This window comes from Ovis aries, chromosome 26 (assembly GCF_016772045.2).
Source record: "Ovis aries strain OAR_USU_Benz2616 breed Rambouillet chromosome 26, ARS-UI_Ramb_v3.0, whole genome shotgun sequence".
Taxonomy (NCBI): domain Eukaryota; kingdom Metazoa; phylum Chordata; class Mammalia; order Artiodactyla; family Bovidae; genus Ovis; species Ovis aries.
This window is the reverse complement of record NC_056079.1, coordinates 34,477,675-34,501,456: the sequence shown is the minus strand read 5'-3', so window position 1 is coordinate 34,501,456 and position 23,782 is coordinate 34,477,675. Positions and strand designations below refer to the sequence as shown.

General features: G+C 43.6%; 1 long non-coding RNA gene across 1 annotated transcript; it reads left to right on the top strand.

Moving 5' to 3' along the window:
- The first annotated feature begins 203 nt into the window (after positions 1-203).
- LOC132658697 (uncharacterized) lies at positions 204-22,282 on the top strand. Its single transcript, XR_009598628.1, has 3 exons — positions 204-303; positions 10,158-10,304; positions 11,242-22,282. It is a non-coding gene; the product is annotated as an uncharacterized LOC132658697 (long non-coding RNA).
- Positions 22,283-23,782: the final 1,500 nt, after the last annotated feature.

Below are 23,782 nucleotides of genomic sequence, written 5' to 3'. Positions count from 1 at the left end.
TGTACCTGCTCCCCTGCACGCCAGTGCAACCCAGCAGTGTGGGGAGGGGGTTTCGAGGGCCTGGGAAGCATTCCCTGATTAATGGGGATGGAGATTGCTGGATGAGTCACACCACACTCTCTGGTGGCACAGGTATGAGGTAGGTTCCCTCCTCATGGTTCCTGGCAGGGCCTTCAGCACTGGGTGGAGCCCCAGCTTCCTGCAGAGCTGGGCTGCTCAAGAGCACACCTTGGAATGGATTTCCTCCCTCCCTGACCCGCTGTCATCACTCTCTCATTTGTGCATGGAGAGGCAACATCACAGGTAAAGCGCTCCCACCCGAGTCTTTGTCTCGGGAACTTCTTTTGGAAAAGATGTTGACAAACCCATAACAAGTAGGAAAAGCCAGGGAAAGGAGGCCACTCTCCTGCTCTGTTCCCCACCTGCCTCTTCACCCAATGATCCTTCAGGGTCCCTTTCATCTCCAAGAAGTCACCCATGCTACCCTGGGCCTTCCCCGCTTTGTCCACCAAATGCCAAGCTTGGAGAAAACTGTCCTTCCCAATGCCGGGTTCTTATAAGCTGTTCAGGGCACTGACCTGTGGCAGCCTGGTAACTGGCACAGAGCAAGCAATTTCCAACCTCTGTGCCAGTTCCCTGTGTCCTTTGTTCATCAGAACTGGCTGGAATTACTGCCTAGAAGCCATGAAGGGAGGATAGACATGGCAAATAACCTCGGCCATCACCAGTTCATGAGCTGGGGCAGACAGAGCCAGCAGCACAAGACAGCGTTAACTTCCAGACATGCACATTTAATTGCAGTCTGTGAACAAGAGTGGAGACTGTACAGGAGAAAAAACCGTCCCACACAGCAAAACACCCAGGAACGGCACACCAACCGCCCCAGGTCAACTCTTGCACAACGGGTTTCTGAAACCTGTTCTCCCAGAGTTGCTGAAATGTTTGTTTTTTCAAGGAACATTTCTCTAAATTCCAAAGGCCAGTTTCACTGATGCATGTTGGTGACACCCTCTGCCCTGATACGTGTGCTTCTGATTCCAGTCCTCTCAGCTCTCTCCCAGGAGAAGGGTGGCTCCACGCTTAGTGTCCCTGGGCATGACTTAACTCTTTTCCTCATTCTCTATGACCTTAGCTCGACCCCCGGAATCCTCTCCCACCACCTCAACAGGAAGAACTCACAGGTGCCAAGAAGCAAATATGTTTCACAGGCAGTAGGTTACATTGGATCAAACTTTGGGCATCTGAGTAACTTTCTCTTATTTATCTTCATATCCATTTCCTAGTAGAGGGTCTGGCACTTAGGAGATGCTCATTAAATTCGCGTTGAGTCTGTGGATGCACACAGGAATGGAATAATGAGTGTACGCCTGATTCTTTCAGTTTGAAGGACTGAGGCTAATGCGATGCATATCTCTCCTGAATAATTAGCTCTGTGCGTAGTGGATGCTCAATAAATGGAATTAATGGATCAATAATGTGCCTAGAAAAGAATAAATCTCTACGGAAGCCAGAGGATCTGCCTCCCACCTTGCTGTTGGTAGATTTTATGCCATAATCCCTGAGTGAGTGTAGTCTCGTAGAAGTGATTTTTGTGGCAGTTTGCCTCCTGAGGCTGGTCAGATATCATTTTAATTGTGCTTTCGCTTTTGGCATATGCCCTTTTCCCGTATTCTGTTTTATATTAGTTTTTTGAGGCATCTAGGAAGAATTAGGTAGTGGGGGAGAAGATCAGGGTTATAATTAGGTTCCAGACAAATTCCATAATTGAGTAAGAGTTTGTCTGTGATCTTAAGTGTAGGCAAATAGTCCCCATGGGCAAGTACCAGCTCTGTTATCTATAGTACACTGTGGGCATGCAATACATTTTATAAGACCATAATAGAGTAATAGGGACAATCAGTCATTGTTATCTTTATCCACTTAAAGCTATTTCAAAGTGCTACATCAAATAAAGCTTATTTTTTCACTTTAGAATCATACCGTAGAACTGAGACAAATTTTCCTACTCTCTTAGAGCACCGACTATTTCCAGAAAGTTGTATAGCTTGAGTCAACATCTCTTATGTAATAATAATAATAATAATATAATAATAGTGGGAATAGTTGCCATCTTTGAGCATTTTCTCTACGTTAGTGTGCAGAGGTGCATGCATGCTCCATCATGTCGGACTCCATCATGTCATCCAGTAGTCTATATACAGCCTGCCAGGCTTCTCTGTCCATGGGATTTACCAGGCAAGAATATTGGAATGGGTTGCCATTTCCTTTTCCAGGGGATCTTCCTGACCCAGGGATCGAACCCATGTCTCCTGCATTGGCAGGAAGATTCTTTACCACTGCACTACCTGGGAAGCCTTCTAAGTGTTAGACTCTGTACTAAATGCTTTATATGCATAATCTTATTTATTCCTTGAATTAAGTTTTTGAAGCATTTGCTATTTTCAGTTTATGTCCCAAAAATGGGAATTTAGAGAGGTAAATAATTTGATCAGTATCTTATACATGGTAAATAGAAGTCTGTTTGATTCACATTCTTTGATCTTAGTTATTTTACTAGCATGCATGAAGGAATACGTTACAGGCGGCTGGAATTAGGACCTTCATTTAAAAAACTGAGACTTGGACTAATAGCAGCTACCTTAAGATGCTATGTTGTGATATAAGTTGTCTCATGTAAAATTTAGGCTGTGTACCTAATACGTTAGATTCGCTAGCCCCTTTATACACATGAGAAAATTGGAGCTCCTAAAGGTCATGTGATTTGCTATATAGACAATCAGCAACTAGGTGGTAGAACTCTGACCAACACCCACTCTGTCTGAGCTTGCAGCTAGCTGCACAACATGCTGCTAACACTCTACTGCATCTAATAAGGTGGAAACTGCCAAAGGCTAAGAGAGGTCTACCGTTACTTTGTCTGCATAGCATCTGTTTCCCCTTCCTTCTCAGCATCTTGATTTGGCATTATTTGGGAGGGATTACCTCTTCTCTTGTGTCTGGAGTTGGGAGAGTGAACCCCATGTTTCTACCTTTTACTAGAGAAACTTCAGGGATCAGATTTTACCTTCAGTCGACTCATGTTGACAAAATGCAGACCTACCATCTAACCTGACAATCAGAGTACATTTTTTTTCAGGAACTTGAATATTCTTTTTTTTTTTTTAATTGGAGGATAATTGCTTTACAATATTGTGTTGGTTTTTTCCACACAACAGCATGAATCCACCATAAGTATTCAAGTGTCCCCTCCCTCCTGAGCCTCCTTTCCCCCACCTCCCCACCCCATCTCACTTCTCTAGGTTGTCACTTGAATGCTGACGATCTGAGGCAGGTGGTGGAGATATGATTGGAATCTGATAATCTCTGTCTCTTCCATCAGGTTCTCTTGCTATGAGATTATACTCGTAATTCCCACATCACTCTAACCTCACTCAGGCATAGTCCTGGAGCATAATGAAGAAAGAAACTTCTTTCATGAGCTGAATTCTAAAGAGTGCATTTTACCACCTTTGCATAGGAGAGATGGGCAGAGATAAGACCGTCCCTTCATCCTGGGACAGTGGCAGATAGTCGGCTTAGAGGATGAGGATCTTAGAAGAATCCTGATGAAGGAATTGATGACAAGGATGTTTATGTGGATGGATCCTGATGAGTGGATCCTCATATATACATATTTAGGATAAGTTTCAGCTTACTGCAACAGAAAATCCAACAGAACAGTAACAAAACAAGATGCAAAGTCATTTTTTGGTTGCTTTGTTTTCTGTTCACACGTAAAAGAAGTAGCTGTGTATGCAGGGCTGACAGAACTACTCCACGGCCATCCTGGTTACTTCCTGGTCCAAGACATCTGCTGGAAGTCCGCCTATCATGTCCGAAAGGAAAAAGACAGGAAGACAGAAGCAAAAAGCGGAGCACCTCTCAGCTAAGTCAGAAATCTTCCTGAACATTCCATATAGTACTTCCATTTACATCTTTTTGGCCAGAATTTAGTTACATGGCACGCTTAGATACAATGCCAGCTAGGAAGTAAGATTTTATTTTTTTAGGTAGATGAGTTAATAAACTCAGCCTTCTGTTTCATATACAATATCACTAGCTGTTCAAAAGAGAACCTTAATGATCAGGCAGACAGATATGTTTGGTACTAAAGAGAGTTCCAGGAAAACATCTGTTTCTGCTTTATTGACTATGCCAAAGCCTTCGACTGTGTGGATCACAAGAAACTGTGGAAAATTCTTCAAGAGATGGGAATTTCACCAGACCACCTGACCTGCCTCTTGAGAAACCTATAGGCAGGTCAGGAAGCAACAGTTAGAACTGGACATGGAACAATAGACTGGTTCCAAATAGGAAAAGGAGCATGATAAGCCTGTATATTGTCAGCCTGCTTATTTAACTTATATGCAGAGTACATCATGAGAAACGCTGGGCTGGAAGAAGCACAAGCTGGAATCAAGATTGCTGGGAGAAATATCAATAACCTCAGTTATGCAGATGACATCACCCTTATGGCAGAAAGTGAAGAGGAGCTAAAAAGCCTCTTGATGAAAGTGAAAGAGAAGAGTGAAAAAGTTGGAATAAAGCTCAACATTCAGAAAATGAAGATCATGGCATCTGGTCCCATCATTTCATGGGAAATTGATGGGGAAACAGTGGAAACAGTGTCAGACTTTATTTTTTTGGGCTCCAAAATCACTGCAGATGGTGACTGCAGCCATGAAATTAAAAGATGCTTACTCCTTGGAAGGAAAGTTATGACCAACCTAGATAAGCATATTCAAAAGCAGAGACATTACTTTGCCAACAAAGGTCCATCTAGTCAAAGTTATGGTTTTTCCAGTAGTCATGTATGGATGTGAGAGTTGGACTGTGAAGAAATCTGAGCGCTGAAGAATTGATGCTTTTGAACTGTGGTGTTGGAGAAGACTCTTGACAGTCCCTTGGACTGCAAGGAGATCCAACTAGTCCATTCTAAAGGAGATCAGCCCTGGGATTTCTTTGGAAGAAATGATGCCAAAGCTGAAACTCCAGTACTTTGGCCACCTCATGCGAAGAGCTGACTCATTGGTAAAGACTGATGCTGGAAGGGGTTGGGGGTAGGAAGAGAAGGGGATGACAGAGGATGAGATGGCTGGATGGCATCACTGACTCGATGAACGTGAGTCTGAGTGAACTCTGGGAGTCGGTGATGGACAGGGAGGCCTGGCGTGCTGCGATTCATGGGGTCGCAGAGTCAGACACGACTGAGCGACTGAACTGAACTGAAGTATACAAACAAAGTTTTGACAATGCTGGTGATCTACCCTTCCTTAGTTTCATAAGTTCACAATATCCTTTCAATAAATCCCTCTTCTGCTTAATATAGCATGCCTTGCTTTCACCCAAATTATCCTGATATGTAAATTTATGTAAATGATTCATCTTACCCTTGGAAGAGGTAAGAAAAAGGTTTCTGAGAAGATATGCATTGGACACAGGAATCAGAAATCCTCTTTCTTTAATGTCTTCTAAGTCAGATTGTGTTAAATGTGATGTATGTTCTTTCTGCTGAATACGATGATATATTTTACACACACACCCTCACCACCAAATCCCTTCAAGTGCCACCCTTCTTCATCTGTTCTGAAAATCAGAGTCATCCTTACATTTGGTAAGGAGACACTATGCTTTTTTCCCCTGCTAATTTTATAGCACTTGCTGAACATATTAATACATGGCTGTCCAGGGCAGAAAGTCACCAAGCCAGGTAAGCACCAGGAGTTTAGCTGGGAATTTAATTTCTTTAGAATAGAGTAGTTTGGGAAAAGGGCTTTCCATAATTATTCAAAATCAGGATCTACAAACCGCATGTTTTGATTCAGAGTGGTTTTTCATGGACTTTCTTTGAAATAGTCCCATTGTTCCTCCTTCAGCCTGAGTCAACTGTTGAAAATGCAGGTGTTTCTCCCTGGCTTTTCTGTGGTCACCTGTTTGACTCTGGATCCCAAGAGGACAGAGTAACACAGTATAAAACATGGCCCATTAGTAGTGGGGACTGCAGGTGGAGCAGATTTACTTAGAAGGGAATGTGAACCAAGCAGGAAACGACCAACATCGTGAGCGTGGCTTTGCCCGAAGGATCCTGGGAAAGCTTCCAAATTCACTGACCTGTCTCATTGCTTGATATCTCGTCTGCACTCCTTTCCAGTGTAACACATCTTGGGTTTCAGAATGCAGATGTCTGGCTAAAGTACTGATATGGACATGCTCCTTCCATTAGTATATTTTCCTTTCAAGGGTTACCTGATACTCTGAATGGGGGTTCAATCCCATCAGTCTATACATAGATATGATCTGTCTGCTTTCAGGACAAGTAAGAAAAGCTAAGAAAATTAGGATGAAACAGAATGAGGATACCCTGGTGGGCTTAAGTGGGCTGAGGTCACGGGGATGAGTGAGACTGTAAAACTTACTTATGAAGCAAAATCAAAGCCAGGGGCATGGTCAGCAGGAGAATCCTGCTTACCACAAGTCCAGCTCAGTTCAGTTGCTGAGTCATGTGTGGCTCTTTGCAACCCCATGGACTGCAGCACGCCGGGCTTTCCTGTCCACCACTAACTCCAGGAGCTTGTTCAAACTCATGTCCACGGAGTCAGTGATGCCACTCAACCATCTCATCCTCTGTCGTTCCCTTCTCCTGCCTTCAGTCTTTCCCAGGTTCAGGGTCTTTTCTAATGAGTCAGTTCTTTGCATCAGGTGGCCAAAGTAATAGAATCAAAGTAACAGCATCAGCCCTTCCAATGAATACTCAGGACTGATTTCCTTTAGGATGGACTGGTTGGATCTCCTTGCAGTCCAAGGGACTCTCAAGAGCCTTCTCCAACACCACAGTTCAAAACCATCACTTCCTCGGTGCTCAGCTTTCTTTATGGTCCAACTCTCACATCCACACCTGACTACTGGAAAAACCATAGCTTTGACTAGATGGACCTTTGTTGACAAAACAATGTCTCTAATTTTTAATACACTGTCTAGGTTGGTCATAGCTTTTCTTCTAAGGAGCAAGTGTCTTTTAATTTCATGGCTGCAGTCACCATCTGCAGTGATTTTGGAGCCCCTCCAAAATAGAGTCTCTCACTTGTTTCCGCTGTTTCCTCATCTATTTGCCATGAAGTGATGGGACCGGATGCCATGATCTTAGTTTTCTAATGTTGAGTTTTAAGCCAGCTTTTTCACTCTCCTCTTTCACCTTCATCAACAGGCCCTTTAGTTCCTCTTCACCTTCCACCAGGGAGGGCATGAAATCTTATCTGGAAATCTGTGAGTGTGAAATTCTGTTGATAGCTCTGAGGTCACATCTAGCCAAGTTCACATTCCAGAACAGGTAACACGATGAGGACAAATGGTCATAGACAACAGTTCATTGTGTCTAGGCTCTTTTTCTTCTTTAAAAAAAAATTTAATGTAATTTATTGGCATAGGTAACAGGAAAGCCCAATAGCAGAGATAGCCTCAGGGGCTCTGTCTTGCAAGGTGTTTTCTGAGCTGGTTCTCTTGCCCTCCCCACTCTTTCATGCCCCATCCCTCCCACTCTCGACTCCTCTCCCTGTTTCTGTTGGTTTTGTCCTCAGATTAGATTCTTTACACCATCATCCCTAAACAGACTTTCCCATGGATTTCTCTCAGCACCCAGATATCTGAAATAAGAGTCCATTGACCTGGTGGTCCGTTGTTTATCCCTATGGCTAAGGTAACAAAGAACTCTGTTTAAATGTGATGATGTCGCCTACTCACCTTGTGAGCAGAAGAATTGGAACTGGACCCACTGCAATATAATGGAAAAAAAGCCATTCTCACCTTGACCCTAAAGGACTCAGAGGACTGGAAGGTACTCTTACAGGTAAAATGAGCTAGGCATGTGAGGAATTAGGACTTGGGCATAAAAGCATTTGCATGCTTGAGGATGGCATAAATGTAAACATAGTTGTCGGAGAGTGGTGCAGACAAGAAGCATTTACTTCAGAGTTTTGTCAGAAAAGATGTGCCTGGGAGAACTCACATGGAACAATTTTAACATACAGATGCCACGTTGGCATAGTGACAGAGAAGGTCAAGGAGGAAACACGGGAGCTTCTGAATTTCCCTGTATCTACACCAGGCTGTCTCTGCACTTAACAGTTGTCTCTAGGGAGTGTTTAAGTGGAGTAAAAGTCATGTAATTCAGGAAGGCAATGGCACCCCACTCCAGTACTCCTGTCTGGGTAATCCCATAGGCGGAGGAGCCTGGTAGGCTGCAGTCCATGGGGTCATGAAGAGTTGGACAGGACTGAGTGACTTCACTTTCACTTTTCACTTTCATGCATTGAAGGAAATGGCAACCCACTCCAGTGTTCTTGCCTGGAGAATCCCAGGGACGGGGGAGCCTGGTGGGCTACCGTCTATGGGGTCGCACAAAGTCGAACAAGACTGAAGTGACTTAGCAGCAGCAGCAGCAACACAGAAGGAAATGTAAAATGGATGTGCTAAGCCAGTCTGGAATCCTCCTCAGCACTTGAGTGAAAAAAATGGAAAATCTGGGCCCTGGAAAAGCTTTTGGTGTTGGTGGTTTAGTTGCTAAGTTGTGTCTGATTCTTGCAAGCCCATGGACTGTAGCCTGCCAGGCTCCTCTGACCATGGGATTCTCCAGACAAGAATATTGGAGTGGTTGGCCATTTCCTTCTCTAGGGGATCTTCCCGACCCAGGAATCAAACCTGAGTCTTCTGCATTGCAGGCGGAAGATTTACCAACTGAGCTATGAGGGAAGCCCCAATAGCTTCTCAGTTCAGTTCAGTTCAGTTGCTCAGTTGTGTCTGATTCTTTGCAACCCCATGAATCACAGCACGCCAGGCCTCCCTGTCCATCACCAACTCCTGGAGTTCACTCAGACTCACGTCCATCGAGTCAGTGATGCCATCCAGCCATCTCATCCTCTGTTGTCCCCTTCTCCTCCTGCCCCCAATCCCTCCCAGCATCAGTCTTTTCCAATGAGTCAGCTCTTTGCATGAGGTGGCCAAAGTACTGGAGTTTCAGCTTTAGCATCATTCCTTCCAAAGAACACCCAGGACTGATCTCCTTCAGAATGGACTAGCTGGATCTCCTTGCAGTCCAAGGGACTCTCAAGAGTCTTCTCCAACACCACAGTTCAAAAGCATCAGTTCTTCGGCGCTCAGCTTTCTTCAGCTTTTAGCTATACTTAAAACACGAGGAGAAATAGGGTAGCAACAGGCCAGGGATATAGCTCATAGAGCAAGTCATATTAAAATACTTAAGTATTCATAGATTGGTGGATGTTTTGAAGCTTTTCATCTGGTAGCAGCACCATAGGCTAAAATATAATTTTATGCCTGAAACTCATGGTCTTTAGATACTAGGAAAAGGACAGAGCTAGTTCTTATGTTTTGAAAGGTGCCCCGTAACACTTGTGGTTGATCCACACTCTTCATCTGACTTTCTGGTAGGATCACAGTGCTTTGAAGACGTGCCTTGAGATCATTGCATATGTATAGAGTATAGAATGTATATAATCTTGTGCTTGACATATAAAATTTGCTCTAAAAATTATCATAAGCTGGTTTAGAAGTGAATACTCTAAAGACAAGAATCTGAACTATGTCCTTGGTTTGGAAGCATAAAATCTAGTGTCTATTGTTTTTATCCCATTCTGAAATCACTAAATGATTTCACTGACTCCCTATGAAAGATTATATGCTGACTCTGATGCAGCCCCTTAGCTGTAAGCAGCACCCACATCAGGCAGCTCTTTGACTGTGTTGCTGAGAATTCCGTCTAGGATCTATCCTTCTGTGCTCAGGACAGGAAATTGAGATGTTCTGTCCTCTTTGGACAAAAAATCAAAGTATATAGCTTTTCAAAAACACTTTTGAAAAGTATTTCAAAATACTAACTAATACATTAGGGTTTGAGAAATGAGCACTAAATGAAACCAAGCAGGACCCTGTGGGGCTTCTGGGCACAGAAGCCTTTCAAGCTGTTGCTAAGCAGGGAAGGGAGGGAATGCAGATACAAAGGAGGGGCAGCCAAGAAACAGCAGTGCAGCCTTGAGGCAGGGTCTTCGCTCCACCCAAGGGACACACAGAATGGTATCTTTGAGTTTTTTTTTTTTTTTTTTTTACAGAACTATCAAACCAGTCGATCTTAAAGGAAATCAGTCCTGAATATTCACTGAAAGGACTGATACTGAAGCTGAAGCTCCAATACTTTGGCCAGCTGATTCGAAGAACTGACTCATTGGAAAAGACCCTGATGCTGGGAAAGATTGAAGGTAAGAGGAGAAGGGGATGACAGAGGATGAGATGGTTGGATGGAATCACTGACTCAAAATGGACATGAGTTTGAGCAAGCTCTGGGAGTTAGTGTTGGGCAGGGAGGCCTGGCGTGCTGCGGTCCATGGGGTTGCAAAGAGTAGAACACAACTGAGCAACTGAATTGAACTTAAAGGGTGTCCCTCGTGGCTCAGATGGTAAAGAATCTGCCTGCCAAGAAGGAGACCTGGGTTCGACCCCTAGGTCAGGAAGATCCCCTGGAGGAGGGCATGGCAACCCACTCAAGTATTCTTGCCTGAGGAATCCCCTGGATGGAGGCACCTGGCAGCCACAGTCCGTGGGATGGCAAAGAGTTGGACATTACTGAAAACGAATGGAAGATGTTTCAGAGAGAAGGTCATAGTTTGTTAACGTCAAGGGATGCTTCAGGAGACCACCGAGGCCAGATAAAAGGGCTGTCAGCCTTGTGCACACCCAGATCCCTATCAGGAACCTGTCCTTGAACCATTGCTATTATTATATGTATCAGTGAAGTTGCTTAGTCAGGTCCTACTCTTTTGTGACCCCATGGACTGTAGCCCTCCAGGCTCCTCTGTCCATGGGATTTTCCAGGCAAGGATGATGGAGTGGGTTGCCATTTCCATTTGCAGGGGATCTTCCTGACTCAGGGATCGAACTCAAGTCTCCTACATTGCAGGCAGACTCTTTACCATCTGAGCCTCCATTGGTATAAATCTTACCACATCCTCCTGGGGTTGGAGGCACATGGTTTTGAGAGGCACTCCCCTTTTGCCTGGCAAAGCATTAAAGCTGTTCTTTTCTGCTTCACCCAAAACTCTGTCTCCAAGATTCAATTTGGCACTGGTGCACAGAGGCTGAGTTTTTGGCATTGTAAAGAATCTCCAAACCAAATCATCTTCTGCTTTCTCTACCCAGGGCAGCTCTGCTGAAAGCTGGGGAAGATATTTCAAAGCCACATCTGTGGAATTCCTCTATCCTTGCTTCATTAAAGGGTGTTTGATGAGGATCCCTGCCCCATCGAGAAGTCCTGGAGGTGACCGTGAGGATGGGCATGATGGAGAAGATGCTATATTAATGGTGATCTTCAGTGAGAACAAAAAGGAACCTCTGCATCCATTTCCTGTTCTCTTTTCTGTGAGGGGACTTCTGGCGATTGGTGTTGCCATTGCTCCTGGCTTTGCCCTTGCTGTTGTTGCTGGCTTTTTAATGAAAGACTTCTGAAGTGACTGGCGCTGTTTATGGAACATGAATTAGAGATGGAGTTGAGTGGCCTGACTCACTGGTGATTGACAGGTGACTCACTGCGGGGAACTCACTCCCCAAAGTGCGTGGTGCAGAGTCATCCATTAAGGCCATCATGTTGAGACCCGTGTCTTTGTGCTTCTGCAGCCAAAGCAGCAGACTCTCAGGGACAGGCACTGGGACAGGAGAAAGCTACAGAAAGCTGAGGCTAAAGCACTGAGTCTGGTGACCACTTGGGAGGGAAGGAGCCAGACTGGTTTACAGCTCACTCTTCCTTCAACATCCCCCAACCCCCAGACAGCATACATCCAGTTTTTGAAATCACTTCTCCTTCATGAAAGAACCATACAGAGAACATTGCATTTGGAGCCAAAAAAACCTGGGTTGAGCTTCCGGTTCAACCAGAGCTTGAAAAGTGAAAATGTTAGTTGCTCAGTCATGTCCAACTCTTTGCGACCCCATCAATTGTAGCCTGCTAGGCTCCTCTGTCCATGTGATTCTCCAGGTAAGAATACTGGAGTAGACCGACATTTCCTTCTCCAGCGGATCTTCCCAACCCAGGGACTGCCTGGGTCTCCTGCATTGCACGTGGGTTCTTTACTGTGAGCCACCAAGGTAGCTTGATTAACTCCTTTGGGTGGACTTTTCTTTACCAGCCCAAGCTGGGAAAACAGTAGCACCCACCTTACCTGTCTGTGGTCAGATCTCAGTGAAAGAATGTTTGTGAGGGCATTTTAGGAATCACACCCACGTTATCTTTATTGTTGTACACCTTGAACACTTCTGACCTAAGTCCTAACAGTGTTGGTACAAATTCAAGTAAGATTTGATGGATTTGAATGTGTATTGAGAGAAAGACTTACAAAGTAATTTGCCCCAAGATACAGATTCTACAATGATTTCTTTTTTCTGGGAAGGTCGTTTTCCCCCTTATACCAGATGTTCAGACTGTGCCTGCATTGCTGGCTGCCTCGAGTGAGCTCTCTCTATACCCTCTCTGAGCTTCTTCATTCATTCCAAGAATATGGGCATGAGGGACACAGAGGTGAATTCATGGAGCTCAGAGTGGATGGAGGATATGGTCTCAGGTGGCCTTGGCTTGAAGCAGGGCTTGGGGTCTCAGCCAGAGATTGAAAACCCAGTCAATTTGGTGAGAACACCAAATCTTGGCCACTAGACCAGTGGTCAGTGACGAGCCCCAGCCCTTGGGCTTTGCAGAAAAGAATTTCCACAAAGACGGAAGGTAGTGAAGCAAGCAAAGCATTTATTAAGTTGGTCAAGGAAACGGCAACCCACTCCAGTAGTCTTGCCTGGATAATCCCATGGAGGGAGGAGCCTGGTAGGCTACAGTCCATGGGGTCACAAAGAGTCGGACACGACTGAGTGAGAAACTACTAAGAGGAGAAAGGGTACAGTACCTGTGGATAGGCACATGACAGACTCAGAGAGAGTCCCCGAGTCATGCCCCCATGGTAGTTTAAGTCACTTACATGGGGTACGTCTTCCAGGTTTCCTTTGGCAAATCATTTTGATTTGCCTGGTTGATAATCTACCTTTAGCATCTCTCAGGACCCTCCATGTGTGTGTGTGTGTGTGCATGCCTCTCTTAGACAAGATGGATTCTACCACAAAGGCCTATGGGTAGCCTGGCATTAGTTAACATCACTCGCCTTTGACCTCTGTGGAACCTTTCTGTGCATGTGTGGTCAGGGAGGTCTCCTGACTTCGAGAATGTGAAATATGAGGTTTGGGCAGGGCCCAGCCTCCTCCCCCAATTGTCCTGCTATTCTCTTTTTGGAGTTTCAGTCACAAGGAATGAACCTCCAATCACTTTACCATGGGAGGTGTGTGGGGAGGGGGCAGGAATCTACCTCCTGCCTCAGAAGCAGCTGTAGAATAGAAAATTACAAGCAAATCCAGCATGGAGGCAAACCCAAGGTGTTAAGCAGCACATAGGCTAGTGGTGCAAGGAGGCGGAGAAACAGGAGCTGGTAGCTGATTAAGTCTCTGAGGGTTTGTAGGACCTTATCAGGAAGAGACAAGAGGGGAGGTGTCCAGGGAGTGCCAGGCTCTCCCACTATGTGGAGTGGAATGACTTGGTTAACTATCCTTAATTATGAGGAGTTCAGATAACGTGATTTAAAGTAGCAATAACCACGCCGACATGCTCTGATGTTGTTTGGAAAGAGCAGGCAGCCATGGTCCAGGGAGGGCTTACTCCATGGAGCTGGTGGTCATGGAGGTGGGCAATTTTGGGTAAGAAAAAATAAAATGGGTTTCCCGGGCACCTTTTGCTGTTCAAATAGGATTAATTGGTCTATTATTTCACATGCTATTTGTGAGAAATATTGCCTGTGTTTATTGCAAACAGGCAGGGGCTAGCCCAAATGGCAACAGCTTCAAATACATGCCGATTGATCGCAGAAAGAGAGTTGATTCCACGTGTACTCAGCACCGACTCATCAACTGCACACTCATCTGCGGATCACTGAGTGTTAGAAAAGAAAGAAAACTTGCAGAGCCTCCAGCCCAGCTCCCTGTCTTCAAGACTGAAGATCCTGAGTTTCAGTGAGAAGGTGAGAACTGTCTACGATGGGCAGGCAGAGGAAAGGAACACAACCATCCCACCATTCTGTTTCTATTTGTTTGCAGAAGAATCCAGATTGGTATGAAACATTTTTCCAGTGCTCTCTTCTCTCGTGAACTTTAAAAAAAAATTATTTCATGTTGGAGTACAGTTAATTTGCAATGGTGTACTTGTTTCAAGAAATACACCTGGAGGCTCAGTTGATAAAAAATCCACCTGCAATGCAGGAGGCCTGGGTTCGATCCCTGGGTTGGAAAGATCCCCTAGAGAAGGGAACTGGCCACCCACTCCGGTATCCTGGCCTGGAGATTTCCATGGACGCTCTAGTCCATGGGGCCACAAAGAGTCGAAAGTGACTTTCACCTTTTTTCAAGTGTACAGCAAAGTGATTCAATTAGACACGTGAAAGTCAAAGTCGCTCAGTTGTGTCTGACTCTTTCTGATGTGATTTCTAAGTGATGTTAGCATCACTTAGAAATATGCAAAAACCACACAGTGTAGTAAATCAACTATATTTCAATAAAAATTAAAAAGAAAAACAAAAAGAAACACACCAAACCAGTTTCAGGTCCCAGAAACAGTCTCCCCTCAGATAAAATCCTGGTTAGTCAGCAGCCTGTTTGGAATGTTGCCATCTGTCTCCTTTCCTGTGTCTTTTGGCCCAAACTATCCTGAATTTTTTAGTATGTCCTTCATTTAACAGTAGTAATGTTGCTGTTTTTCCTCCTGAAACCTGAATTTGTGTTCTATTTCAGTTGAAACTTACTGATCCAAGAGAATGATCAAAAAGAAGTGTTTTCCTTTGTAATAAAGGCAAACAATTTTATGCAAGTTTTTGGAGAGGGAGGGGTAGGCAGGCCTTCAAAACAGCCTTAGATTTTTTTTTTTTTTTTGCTTCATATTCAGATGATAATAAAGAGCTTAAGTTTTCCCCTCCAGAAAGCAAAGCTCTTTTTCATTGAATGCGAGGTGAATTATAGATTATGTCTCAAGGTATCCTTGCTAACAAGAGAAAGAAGAAAGTGCCATGAGCCAGAGGATCTCAAACTTTAGCTTGTAATGCCATCACCTGGGAACTTGTTAGAAAAGCAGATGTTCAGGTCGACCCTGAAATCTGCAAGTCAGAAATTCTGGGAGTCCTCCAACCTGTGTTTTATCAAAATTCAGATAATTCTGATATAAGCCTAAAGTTTGAGATATAGGTTGCTGGAGACTTAAAGAATGCAACCCATTTAAGAATTTACTACTGACTATGAGAACAGGTCGTATTTCTTCTAGTCTGAGAGCAGCTATTTTGATCAAGGCAGGACTGTTTCCGTATCACTGTGGCTGCAAGCTGAAGATAACATAGCGCGTTTAGAGCAGGCTGCCCTGCACAAGGTGAGGAGCAAGTTGCCCGTGTGATGTGATCTTATACGCTGCTCCCATCAGCCTCTGCTCCCCACATTTGCCTCTCCCCTGCTTGGAATTTCACTAATCATGCTTAATAACTAGACTGAAGGATTTAATCCTATTATACCTCACGTTCCTTAGGCAGGTTAATACTTTCATCCTTTATCAGTCTCTTATACAATGGACTGAGTTTTGGATTCCTTCTGGAGGAAAAGTGTTGAGAACCATGAAAGGCAGGGAGAAAATTAGACTATTTAAGGAAGGTACAATATAAATGTGTTTTGTTGCCTACCTCAAAATGCATACATGGCCTTCTTTTTTGTTTTTTGAACAGAACTCTATTTTTTGCTAGGAGCTTCCCTGGTGACTCAGAGGGTAAAGCATCTGCCTGCAATGAGGGAGACCAGAGTTCAATTCCTGGGTTGGGAAGATCCCCTGGAGAAGGAAATGGCAATCCACTCCAGTATCTTTGCCAGGAAATTCCTGTGGACGGAGAGGCCTGGTGGGCTACAGTCCACGGGGTCACAAGGAGCCAGACATGACTGAGAGATTTCACTTTCACTTTCATGTCTATTCTGCCTCCATCGTAGCTAAGAAGGCTATGTGATTAAGACATATTCAGTAGAAAGTAAAAGATATGCAGAAAAATTTTTTGGACGCCTTCTAAAATAAAAACAAAATTGTCTGTATTTCCCCTTATCTTCCCATCACCTGGAAGGCAGATACAAAGGCAGGCGCTCCAGCAGCCATGTTAAGTCATGAGGTAGAAGAAACTTTCTGAGATGTCAGGGCAGAGAGAGAACAACTTGAGTCATTAATGACTGATGGGAACCACCTTTCTATTCCCAGATATTTTAAAACATGAGAGAGAAACAAGCATCTTTCCTTGGCATTTTCTTTTTTTTATTATGTAAAATGCAACATTCTCCTGATAGAAGAGATGGCACCAAGATGGGGGTGGACAGCACAGAAAGGGAGATTAGAAATGTGGAAGCTAAACTTTCCCTGCTTTACAGCTTAACCAGTCCTGTGAAGCAGCAGGATAATACGTGCTTTCTTCCAGAGAGTTATCCCGCTTCCCAACACACTTAAGAGTCTTTAGTTTCAGTTTTTGTTCTGAAATCTATAGTATCTCCATTTCCCTCAAAGAGTGTTGTAAGGTTTCACAACAACAATGGCATGATTTTAGTTGCATATTTTAAAACTGGTCATTTTATAGTGTTTAGAATCTAGAATTGGAGACCGTCTTTTATAGTGAAGAAGACAGTAATCAAGCAATGTCAGAAAAATATTTCTCTAAGAAGATGACCATGTAATATCATAGAAATTTCTCAGTTTTCCGCATGTGGAAAACTGGCCTTCCTCTGGGGTTCTTAGAGCATACATTCCCTTCTAGGTGAAGCCTGAGAGGACAGAAATGAGCTGAACTCTTCTTGACCCTATGCCTTAGGTTTAGGAATGCGTGATTGAAATTTTATACACTGCTATGCGTAAAATAGATAACTAATGAGAATCTACTCTATAGCACAGGAGACTCTACTCGGTGCTCTGTGGTGACCTAAATGGGGAGGAAATCCCACAGAAAGGGCATATATATGTGTATACACACACACACACACACACACACACACACTCACTTTGCTGTACAGCAGACCCTAACACAACATTGTAAAGCAACTATACTCCAATAAAATTTTTTTTTAAAAAAGGAGTTTCCTTCTACACTGTTCAATTGTGTGTCTACCAGTCTCCGGAAATTACTGATAGCAAAAATCACAGCAGTAAATAGTTTCATCGTGTTTGATCTTTGTAGTTACTGGTCTCAATGATGTATGTGTATATATATGTATAGAAATATTAGCTCATGTAGTCATCATACCCTGTAAAGTGAGTATCGTTATCACTCTGAAAATGACCCACAGAAATGTCACGAGTGTATTGACTAGGAGAACTGGGATTTGCACGCAGACCAGTGACATAGAAAGGAAGATGCTGTGAGTAGATATCTGTGGGCTTCATGCTCCGTGTTGAGAGTGCTAACCCCTAATTTGTGTAACGCACGGCTACAGGGCATTTTTGCAAGGTAGAGTCTACATTTATTGTTTTCATTCGTTTCATATCAGGGTTTTTTTATTCTCTGTTTTGATTTCTGTATCGGAAATTAATGGGCTAGGGAGATGATAAATAAGGACGCTTTATGTTTGTTTTCTTTTTAGGCTTGTTCTGTATTTTAGAAGAAGGTTGAAAGTGGTGATGTTGAGCAGATGGGTGAGCTGTCACATTGCCTGTTCTTTCTCATGCCTCCGTTCACCAGAATGCTCCCCTTCCAGCTGTGAATACGACTTCAGTGGCTGCCCTGGCAGGACATCTTTATGTGGACCATCTGTTTGCAAGTATGGACTCCACCACTAACGTCTTCCTATGGCAAGAATTCCACAGGAGTCACTTACGGGTGAGGATGCAGTGGCTCTGAATGGAGGTGCAGGAGACAATAAGGACAGAACTGTGTATCAGTGATGACATCTGTCTTTCCTTCTAGGTGAAGCCCCGACTCACGTCCTTCTAAGCCCAAGGCAGTGCTTGGTCTTTCCTGTCTAGTATTTATGTGCTCTTTCTTTTCAATCTTAAGTTCTGTTACCGATCTTCCTTTCACAATCTGCCAGCATTTAAGCTTCCCCGAAGGTAAAGATTCCCAGATAACACTGGTCACTGAGGCAGGAGGAAGAATTCCCCTCCAACTTTTAAAACAACAGGGACCCGTGTTTTTCTTTTTAATAAGGAAAGCTCTAAAACACAGGAATACAAGTTATCCACGGCTCTACCACCCAAAATATCCTTATTAACATTTACAAATAAAATGGGATTTGCTTTTAGACACAGACAGATCTATCAGGATGGATTACTGTGGTTCTGTTTGGAGGAACAGTGATAACCTCTTCCTGGGTGATAACTCCTTCCTAGGTGATAACCTCCCAACGTTCCTCAGTCCTACCACAGAGAAAGAGATAATTATATTTCCTTTGTTCACCAGAATACTTTATTAATACTCTGTCATTTATGCAGAAAAGTTCGACATTTCTCCCAAGGAAGCCATCAGTAATTCCCCAGCAGCCCAGCGGTTAGGGCTCTCCACTTTCACTGCTGAGGCCCCCATGTTCAATCCCTGGTAAAGGAACTAAGATCCTGCAAGCCAAGTGATGCAGCCAAATAAAATTTAATTAAATTTTTAAAAAATGAGCAGGAATCACAACACTAGAGAGATAATTCTGGAAAACAGAAAAAACATTTGACCTGGGAGATGATTGGGAAGCTACATCTTGCTGAGGCGGATGCTATCTTGCAGGTCGCTGTTGCCCTCTAGTGGTCAAAGAGCAGACTTGCAAGCAAAGGTAAAACAGGGAAAAGAAGTGTTCTGCAGTACAACTATTCTTTTTATGATGTGCGATTTAATGTTTTGTGTATCATGAAAACTCATGAATCTGCTCAAATTATGACCCCTACTCTCCAGAAAAAAGATATGTCTTCTTATACAAATTCTGAAAATAATTTTAGGAGATTCACTGATGCTCAGTCACTCAATCATGAACTCTAAGTTATAGCCTCATGATATTCTTGATTAGGATAATGAAAAAAAAATTACATGTGAAGAAATAAAGAAAACAAAATAAAACAAAAAACCCAGCAAAAACAAAACAAGCAATCCCTACCCCTGATTCTGCCAGGGCCTTTCCTTGTAAATGAACATCCACTTGCCATGTCTACACGTATTTAAAAGCAATAAATCAAGAGAGCAAATTATTAAATATAAAGGTGTTCCATCATCACACCTAAAAAGAAAAAACTTTTGTAATAACCTGGATGTCCATCTTCAGGTTAAACTTCCAGACCCCTGAGAATCCTGTATGAAAGCTGGAGGCCTGGAGACTGTGGGATTCAGGCATAGCTCCCAATTCCCAGGTCTACTGTGTTGCACACCTCCGGGGACCATGTCCTCCTGCCCACAGCACCCCAGTTTCCTGGCAGAGCACCAGCCACGTCCTGGCTTTGCAACAAGGAGCCCCTGCTCCCCACATACTTGCTGTGGGCCCAGGGAATGAACAGCACTGGCTCCAGCAGGAGCAACTCCAGGAGACAGGGCTGTGCAGCTTTCAGAAGCCATCTTGGGACCATTTATGAAGGATTCTGGGCTCTGAGTACCCAGAGCGAGATCTAGAAGGTGGTGGTGGTGAGGCGGTGTGAGCTCTTGCGGGGTTAGCTAGGGTGGCCCGACTGGGTTGCTGCATTCTGTCTTGCTTTCAGCAAAAGACAAGTTCCATGTCTTGGGAAACCCTTCATTAGGACATAAGATATCACTTTTCAATCTTATGTTCATAGATTACTGGAAAAGTGCAAAATCCTCATGACAGACCCCCAAACAGGAGCCAAAAGTAATAGTGTTGTCAATGTCAAATGGATATGATACAGGATTTCCCGAGTGGTCTACTTGTTAAGACTCTGCCTTCCAATGCAAGGGGCCTGGGTTGGATCCCTGACTGCGGTACTAAGATTACATGTACCTCGGGGTGTGGCCACCCTTTAAAAAAAAAATAGATCTAACGTAAATTACCTCTCTATGGCTACTGACCACCGATGTTGGCAGCTGTGGTTGGTGGTCCCCCACTGATGCTCACCCCAAAGACTGCCTTTCACTCCCAAGTTCACAATCTCCCCAACTTTACCTGTGGGTTGACTATGGTGCTTTCTTTGTATGGAGACAGTGCGAGTTTGATTTTTCGCCTTGTGACTATTGCGATCATGTCCGACCCCTTTTGAAAAGTTCAGATAATTAAATTGAAGGCAAGTACACGGTGTTGGTTTACTTAGTCCTGTTCTTAACCAGTACTGATGCCAGGGTTAACTAGTCAATTGTTTTACTTAAATAATAGCATTTGTGTAGCAGAAAAGTAAAGCCAAATATAAAAATATAATTTCAAGTAGAGATTTATGTTTTAATATTTCAGTGATATATTAATAACATTATGTGGATAATTACTATTTATTTTCATTATTAGTTTTATCACTGTTGTTATTTCATCTGATGAAATACCATAAATCAAACACTATAAATCATGGCAGGGAATGGAATCTAGCTTTCTGAATGACTGCCAATGGCTGGAAGTTAGTTTGAATTTGGCCCCATAAGAAACAGGAGCTAACAGAAAACCAGGCGGAAAAAATGTATCCTCCTCTCTCTAGTTCATGGAGAGAGGGCTGTGCAGGTTTCAGAGGCCATCTTGGGGCCATTTATGCAAGAATTCTGGGCCCCAAGTACCCAGGGCATGATCTAGAAGGTGGCTGTAGAGCAGATGGTTGCAGGTTCTTGGGGTGCAACTAGGGTGACCCGAATGGGTTGTCCATTTGGTTCTCTAGATATTTGGTTACCCCGAAGGTCAACCATGCTTGTTCCAGTTCTCCTTTCCTTGTGAGGTGGGAGGTGGCCTGTGAAGGGTCAAAGTGAAGTCTCATGTTATACTGAAAATGCTTCCCCAAAAGATGTAGCCCAATCTCCAACTGATACCTTCAGGAAGAAGAAGAAGAAGAAGAAGCAGAAGAAGAAGAAAACCTAGATATAGACAATGAAAGGAAAATACATAATCAAGTTTGGTTTGGAATCTATATACAGCTACAGAACCATGTGAACCAACAAATTTGTGAGTTTACAAAGGAAATGACTTTGCAAAAAAAAAAAAAAAAACATTTATTTTTGACAATGCTCGTATTCAAGAACTCAGTTTTTTAATGTTGCTTGCAAACAGATGCTAAACTGCAAAAATTAACTAGCAATGGCATTTCAGAAAGCGATGATATCCGACTTCTTTATTAAGTTTACTGTTAAGTGAACAAAGAAAGAGAAAAACATTTCTTCCATTAGCAAAGCAAATAGAACATCTGTGCACAAGGAAATGAAACACACAGTTTGGTGGGTGCAATCCAGTGTCACGGAAGGAATAATTGGTTTGTAGGTACAGAAAGTTTTCTGTCCCAAATCTTAAACTGGATAAGATCTCACAGGTTTTACGCGTGCGTTTGTTGTGGTGGTTTAGTTTTATTTTGATTTTAACCCTGGTTTGGAAACTACAGAAAATGAATCGCAGACTAATAGTGAGAAAAGAGGAACTCCGTCTCTGAGCTCCTTTGTGGCTGACGTCCTATAAACTGAGAGCGCTTTGTGTCCAGGTTTGACCTAAAGGCAGCTTGGGAATCAGGACGGTGTGAGGCTTGCCAGCCTGCATAGAGAGCAAGACACGTGAGCTCTGCCATCTCCAGGGTTTTCCTTTGCACTTTTTTTTGTCTTCTTTTAAAATCATCCAAGTTTCAAGTCCTCCCTGCCCTATTGCAGCTCTTTCTTCTGTAGAAGGTGAAGAAAACTAAGTCTCGCCTGGGATAAATGCATCTTTTTGAGTAAAACAGTGACTAATCCCTCATGCCCCAATTGTGCTTAGTCGCTCAGTCCTGGCCAACTCTTCCTGACCCCGTTGACCGCATAGCCTGCCAGGCTCCTCTGTCCATGGGGATTCTCTAGGCAAGAATACCAGAGTGGGTAGCCTTCCCCTTCTCTAGGGGATCTTCCCAACCCAGGGACCAAACCCAGGGTTTCTTAACTGTCTGGGCCAGCAGGGAATCCCTAAGGCCTTGTCTAAATAAAGACACTCATTTTTCAAAAATAAAAAATAAAATTGTCATGACAAAAATAAATAACCAACTTTTTTTTTTTCCCCTGGGAGACAAAAGTTCCTGTAGTCTGAAAGCCTGAATCTTTAAATTCTTGGAAAAATTACTAAACTCTTCCTATCTGGACAAGAGCAGAGGATAGAAAAGACCCCGTGCTTCCTTGTCAGCAACAGTGTTGGGTGGTGAGGGGCCCCCAAGGGGAAGGTGAGTCTACAGGGTTTCGGAACTTAACACCTTGTTCCTCCTTCTCAGGTAGGAAGAAGGAAGAACTTCCTTGGTAAAGAAACCAATATAGGAAGGAAGACTTGTCCTACATTCTCAGCCTCAGAGCAGTGGGATTTTACTGCTATTAAGAGAAACAGTGGTTCATTTGCACATGGGTCCCCAGCATAATGAACTTTCAGATGTGAACGAGGTCAGCTTTTTCTGGGTGAGGCTCCTTGATTTTCCTGGTGGCATCTGCTCCTTCACTACTGCACCCCTTCCCTACCTCTCTTGGAGGATGGCTCAACTTTGTGCCCTTTTTTTTTTTTAACCTCCTCTCCATCATTACGAAGGAAGATTCTTCTGCTAGTACAGAGCACGAGGATAGTGTGTGTTAGACTCCATAACTTCTCAAGGAAGTTTGGGATGACTAATTTAATTGATCCCTTTGGCCAGATGCCCAGATATTTGGTCAAACACTGTTTTATGGATGTTTCTGTGAGGGTGTTGGGGATGAAATTAACATTTAAGTCTGTGGACTTTGAGTAAAACCAATTGCCCCACCCTAGGTGAGGGTGGGTGTGTGCTAAGTTGCCTCTTTGTGACCCCATGCACTGTAACGCACTAGGCTCCTCTGTCCATGGATTCTCCAGGCAAGAATACTGGAGTGAGTTGCCGTGCCCTCGTCCAGGGGTCTCCCCGCCTCAGGGACTGAACCTGTGTCTTTTACACCTCCTGCATTGGCGCGCCAGTTCTTTGCCACTGGTGCCACCTGGGAAGCCCCACCTTAGGCGGGTGGGCCTCATCTAATCAGGTGAAGGCCTGAATAGAAAGGCTTATTCTCCTCTGAGCAGGAAAGGATTCTCCAGCAGACAGCTTTCAGACTTGAGAGCTTTCAGCATTGGCTCTCCCTGGGTCTTCCCCTTGGGATAGGTATGGATGTAGATGTAGGGTTAGACATAAGTATGGATACATACAGATACAGAGAGTTTCTGAGCCTACATGTCAAGCCTATACTTTTACTTTTTCTTCAAGCTTGTGCTAACATTCTCATACCATCATCATCACATCATTTCAACCATACAATAAGTCATTTTCCCCCAGTAATGTGGACACTGTTTATCTCTAGAATTCTTGGGGGAAATTTGTTCTTTTTTGTTATGGAAGTTTTGTTTTCCCTATTCTGCCATAAAGCTGAAAATGGAACTCACTTAGCCCTAGAAATCAAACCTTGAACATGAATTAGGAGTTGGTTCCTTGGCAAAGGAACTCTTTGGTTTGCACTGATTTCGTCCTGTATAATGAAAACAAACAAAACAT